The sequence below is a fragment of the Tenrec ecaudatus genome, chromosome 1 (genome assembly GCF_050624435.1).
Source record: "Tenrec ecaudatus isolate mTenEca1 chromosome 1, mTenEca1.hap1, whole genome shotgun sequence".
NCBI classification, from domain to species: Eukaryota; Metazoa; Chordata; class Mammalia; order Afrosoricida; family Tenrecidae; genus Tenrec; species Tenrec ecaudatus.
Window position 1 is genome coordinate 256,007,188 of NC_134530.1, and position 6,324 is coordinate 256,013,511.

Below are 6,324 nucleotides of genomic sequence, written 5' to 3' on the forward strand. Positions count from 1 at the left end.
ACACTCTGTTTGTCTCCCTGTGAGACATTCCTGTTGACAAGTCACATGGAGCTACATCGATGGCAGCCACATCCCTAGAGCTGGAGAAACCACATGGATATCCATGCCAGTGGTTAGATGCTTCCACCACTACTGGATCCACAAGGCTTTCCACCCACTGGTCTGTGATCTTCCTGCATTCTTCATCATTGCATGTGCTCCATGAGTCTGAAGAGCAATTTATAAACTGGTATCAGACATGGCTAATATTGGAGTTAATGGACTTATTCTGGACTGGGCTGGGATTTTTCTTAATATACAATTACTCTTTTATACACGTATAAATTACTCTTTTATACACGTATGGGTGTCTATGACTTTTGTTTCTCTAGTCTACCCAGACTAGCACAAACCGAATGCTCAAATTATAGAACAATATCATTGATATCACATGCAAGTAAGATTTTTGCTGAACATCATCGAAAAACTATTACAGCAGTACATTGGCAGGGAGCTGTCTGAGGTTCAGGCCAGATTCAGAAGAAGATGTGGAGCAAGAAATATCATTTCTAATGTCTGAAAGATTTGGGCTAACAGTAGAGACTAGCAGAGAGTTTACTTGCATGTTGTTGACTATGCTAGGGTATTCAACTGTGGGCTCATAACAAACTATGGATAGTCATGAGAAGAATTTGAATTCCAGAACTCTTAATTGTGCTCATGTGGAACTTGTACTTGCATCAAGAGGCAGGCATGGGAAAGGAACAGGGAATACTGCCTAGTTTAAAATCATAAAATGTGTCTCTCAGGGTGGTATCCGCTCACCATACTTAGTCAATCTGTATGATGAGAAAATAATCCAAGACTCTGGGATATATGGAGAAGAGAGTAGCATTGGGATTGGAGGGAGGCTTCTGAACAACTTGCAATATACAGATGATAGAACCATCCTTGCTGAAAATGAGGAGGACTTGAGGCACTTGCTGATGAAGATCAAAGATTGTAGGCTTCAGTATGGATTACGACTCAATGTGAAGAAGATCAAAATCCTCACAACTGGACTAAGAGGTGACATGATAAATGGAGAAAAAGTTGAAGTTTGTCAAGGAGTTTGTTTAAGTCCATAGTCAATGCTCATGAAAGCAGCAGTCAAGAAATCAAATGATTCACTGCATTGGGCAAATCTGATGCCCAAGACGCTGTTAAGTGTTTAGAAGCAGGAAGTTCACTTTGAAGATTAAGGTGCACCTCCCCCAAACCATAGTACTTTCTTTAAAAAAATCATTTTATTGGGACCTCTTACAACTCATAACATTCCATACATCAATTGTGTCGACTACTTTTGTCCATATGTTGCCATCATCATTTTCTAAACATTTACTTTCTATTTGAGCCATTAGTATCAGTTCCTCCTTTTTCCCTCCCTGTCACCTCCAACCCTCATGACCCTTTGATAAATTATAAATTATTGTTATTTTCATATTTTACACAAATCACTCCCTCCCTTCACCCACATTTATGTTGTTTGTACCCCCCGGGGGTAGGGGAGTACACCAATCATGGCAATTGGTTCCCCCTTCTTGCCTCCTCCACCCACCTTTCCCCTACCCTCCTGGTACCACTACTCCCATTTCTATTCCTGAGGTGTTCATCTGACCTGAATTCCGTGTGTCATGAGCTCTTACCTGTACCAGTGTGTAAGCTCTGGTCTAACCAGAATTGAAAGGCAGGACAGGGGTCATGATCAATAGTAGGAGTTGAGGAAGCCTCATAGACCAGAGAAATACTGTGTGTTTCATCTGGGTTGTACTGTGCCCTGGATGACCCATCCCTTCCTTGTGACCCTTCTGTGAGGGGATGTCCCATTGTCTACAGATGGGTTTTTGGTCTCTCTTCCAACCCCTTCATTCTCAATAAGATGTTTTTTTTGTTTTGTTTGGGGTCTTCTGGTGCCTGCTACCTCATTCCATCAACACCTCATGATTTCCCAGGCTGGTGTGCTTCTTCCATGTGGGCTTGTTGCTTCTCTGCTTGTTTAACTTCGAGCCTTTAAAACGCCAGGGTCTATATCTTTTGATAGACGCGCACCCTCAGCTTTCCTCACCACATTTGCTTATGTACCCATTTTGTCTTTGGGGATTGGGTTGGGAGGGTGAGCATCACAGAATGCCAGGTTGTTAAGACAAAGGATTATTGTGTTGAGACAGTGAACAGAGGCCCAAAGTCCATCCATTTGCATATGTACATAGGCCAATACCTCTATTTTTAATGACTTAATAATATATTTACCTATAAACACACCTATGTTTATACCTCTATCCATAGCTTTGCTTTTAAAAGCTTTCCTCTGTTTCCTTTTACATTCCTCCTTTCGCACCATCATGCTTGCCCTTCTGCCTCTTAGTAATTCTTCTCAGCTAGATTGCTGTTTCTCCAACACCACCAGGATCTCTATGTCCTCCGCGTTGTTGCTTTCAATTCCCTAGTTGTTTTCCTGTCTATGGCATTGTTTGCTCACCGCTCCTTTCCCCTGCCTCCTCCTCCTTGAAAATCCCTCCAGAACCATTGGTCCTGTTGCGTTCTCCTCCGGCTAGCTTCCCATGCCTATCTTATGTAGGTAGGCAAGACAACAATAACAGAGACAAACAAAAAGAAAACAATAGTATGAATAAAAAGAAAAAAATTGGCAAAAAAAAGAAAAAGCATACATAATTCCAGGTCTGTCCACTGACCTTTATGACTATCTCCCCATTGGCCACAGGGGATTCTGGGAGCTGTCCCTCCTAGCTGGAAGTCTATTTTGGGGGTTCCTCAGGTTTTATGGTTTGGCTTTGCTCCCATTGCTGATCTGTTATGTTCCCTTCTTGGTTCACCCCAGTTTGTGGTGGTCAAACTGGATTCACACCCCACCTTGTGTCCCTAGTATTGTACTCTGTCTTGGTATGCTCCAGCAAGGGGGCATCAGTCTTCGCTGTGGCTCAGCAACTACATACAGGGATGTCATCCTCAGGGTATGGTGTGCCAGTATAGGGTCTAGTCCCTTGCTTTCTCTTTTTCCTTCTTATTTTGCTTCTGTATGGGTGTGGCAGGCTGCCCACTCTCCCCAACTTGTAGGTTTAGTGTCCTCTGTATCACATAATTCTAGGGAGTCCAGTTTGGCTCTGATTGGGGCCAACCCTGTAGGCCTCTCTGTTCATGATTTGCTCATTTTGGTTACGTTGCCCTCGGGGTTTGGTGCACTGTGGTAGAGTCTGCACTCACACTCCCATTTCTATGGGGACATAAACAATACTCTCCCCCGGGTGGGTTGGTGCCCTACTTCCCCAGTGCCATTGTCTCCCTCTTTCCACCCCACTACCCCAACCCCGTCTTACCTTCTTTGTGTTGGAATGATATGTACATCCTTGTGTTTGGTCTGTCCCCCTCCTGATTGCCCATACTTCAACCCATATAGTATGAGATAAGTTACTTTTCTTCTATACCTACTGTGCTGATTATACTTACCTCAGGGGACACCTGTTGTACTTGTCCTTTTGTGATTGGCTAATGTTGCTTGGCATAATTTCCTCCAATTCTTCTCATAAGACAATGTGCGGCCAAGGGGCGTGGCGCGCGGCCGTCGCGGGCGGGTGGGAAGGCGGGGCGCCGTCTCGCCGTGTCGGGGACTCGGGCCGCAGCCTGCGCCATGTCTGCGCCCAGTCGGGGCTCGGAGCTCAACCTCAGCTGGATTGCCAAAGTACAAGTGAATCAACCAGCGGTTCTGAGGCGCGCGGGACAAATCCAGGCTCGCAGAACTGTAAAGAAGGAGTGGGAAGTCGCTTGGCTCCTGAAAGCTGTTACCTTTATTGATCTTACTACACTCTCTGGAGATGACACATTTTCCAATGTTCAAAGGCTCTGTTATAAAGCCAAGTATCCAATCCGGGAAGATCTCTTAAAAGCTTTAGATATGCATGATAAAGGCATCACTACAGCTGCTGTTTGTGTTTATCCTGCCCGAGTGTGTGATGCTATCAAAGCGCTCAAGGCTGCAGGCTGTAACATCCCAGTGGCCTCAGTGGCCACTGGCTTCCCAGCTGGACAGACTCATTTACAACCACGACTAGAAGAGATCAGATTAGCTGTTGAAGACGGAGCTACAGAAATCGATGTGGTAATTAATAGGACCCTAGTGCTGACGGGCCAGTGGAAAGCCCTTTACGATGAGATTCGGCAGTTTCGCAAGGCCTGTGGAGAGGCTCATCTCAAAACGATCTTGGCAACAGGAGAACTTGGATCTCTTACTAATATCTACAAAGCCAGCATGATAGCAATGATGGCAGGATCAGATTTTATTAAGACCTCTACAGGAAAAGAAACAGTAAATGCCACCTTTCCAGTAGCTATAGTAATGCTACGGGCCATTAGAGATTTCTTCTGGAAAACTGGAAACAAGATAGGGTTTAAACCAGCTGGAAGCATCCGCAGTGCCAAAGATGCCCTGGTATGGCTCTCTCTTATGAAGGAGGAGCTTGGCGATGAATGGCTGAAACCAGAACTTTTTCGAATAGGGGCCAGCACGCTGCTTTTAGACATTGAGAAGCAGATTTTCCATCATGTGACGGGAAGACACGCAACTCACCATGAACTTCCAATGTCTTAAACCAGCATGACCATTTATGGAGACATTCTTCACGACAACATTCTAAAATTGTTCTCCCCCCTCCTGCATAATTACTTATCTGCTTTAATTTTAAAAATCAAGGAATTGGTAAATGACAGTTTTCACCCCCGACTCTTGTCATTGGAATTAACTCAAAGACTAAAAGAGAGGGGAAAAAAGCCCCCCCACAATGACTCCAAATGTGGGGTTCATTTCCAGCAGCTCCGATCTTCCTTCCTGACAGATCTAGAGTATTAATTTTGAGATGGACGGAAAGGCTGCTCCCGCAAACGCTGAGTCCATGTCCATGGTTGCTTGGACAGCGTTTGCGGCTCAGGAGGAGGAGCGCTTCCTCAGCTGTGCCAGAGCCCATGGTGGTTTCAGAAGAACAGCAAAAGCAGCATCCTTGAATGACCGCTGCACCCTGCTGTCCTCACTTACTGATTCAGTACCAGCTTCCTCCGATGAAAATCTCTTTTAAGTTTTGCAGTGGATATTCTCTTTCTATTAAAGCTTTTTTTTTGCTGATGAAAAAAAAAAGACAATGTGCTTCATGCGATAATCGGTCCTTTTTAGTGGTGCATAGTACTCCATTGTGTGCATGAGCCAGAGTTTTCTAATTCACTCAATTATCAATGGGAACTTAGGTTGTTTCCAATTCTTTGCAATTGTGAATTGTGTGGCTATAAACATTAGAGCGCAGATAACTGGTCATGGTCTCTTTCTTACCTCTTCCAGGTATATGCCCAGGAGAGAGATTGCTGGGTCATGAGGTAACTCAATTTCCATTTGCTTTAAATATCTCCAGATGGTTTTCCTTTCCACAGTGGCTGCACACATCTACATGACCACCAGCAATGGAGGAGTATTCCTATCATACCACATCTCCTCCGATATTGGTTGCTCTGATTTTCTGATTTGGCCTATCTTCAAGGATGTTAGATGGTATCTCGTGGTTGTTTTAATTTGCATTTATCTGATGGCTAATGATTGGGAGAATTTTCTCATATATTTATTGGCCATTCGGATCTCCTCCCTAGAGAAACTTCTGTTCAGGTCCTTTGTACTTCCTCAGAGGATTACCTGTTTGTTTTTCTTTCTGCAGGCTGGGGGATATATTGTAGATTTTAATAATAAAGCCCTTTATCCAATGTGCCATTGCTAAACATCCTCTCCCAGTCTGTGAGTGCTTTATCCTAAGTATATCCCATTGGTTGAATTCACCTTCATCTGTGTGTACCCTTTCATATTAATCCACCTATGTAATCCTTGCATTAAGGTTCTTGGGTTTGTCCCAATCCTTTTGTTGATGGTTTTGATAGTTTAGGGTTTTACTTCTAGGTCTGTGATCCACCTTGAGTTTGTTCTTGTGCATGGGGTGAGGTGAGGTAGAGGTCTTGTTTCATTTTTCTACATGTGGATAGCCATTGTTTCCAGCACCACTTGTTAAAGAGGGCATCCACCTCCCACTTGATGTTTTGGAGGCCTGTGTTAATCTGGGTTGACTACAGAAACAAATTCATAGATAGTCATATGTGTATAAAAAAGAACTTTATATAAAAGAGTAATTATATATTTTTAAAAATCCCAGCCAAGTCTATAAGTTCTGATATTAGCTCATATATCTGTTAACAGTCTGTAAATTCCTCTTCAGACTCATGTAACACATGCAATGACACCAAGTGCAGGAAGATCACAGGCCA

At 43.7% G+C, this 6,324-nt stretch overlaps 1 pseudogene; it reads left to right on the top strand.

Annotated features, from left to right (window-relative positions):
- Positions 1-3,644: 3,644 nt before the first annotated feature.
- LOC142437436 (deoxyribose-phosphate aldolase pseudogene) lies at positions 3,645-4,736 on the top strand (annotated as a pseudogene).
- Positions 4,737-6,324: the final 1,588 nt, after the last annotated feature.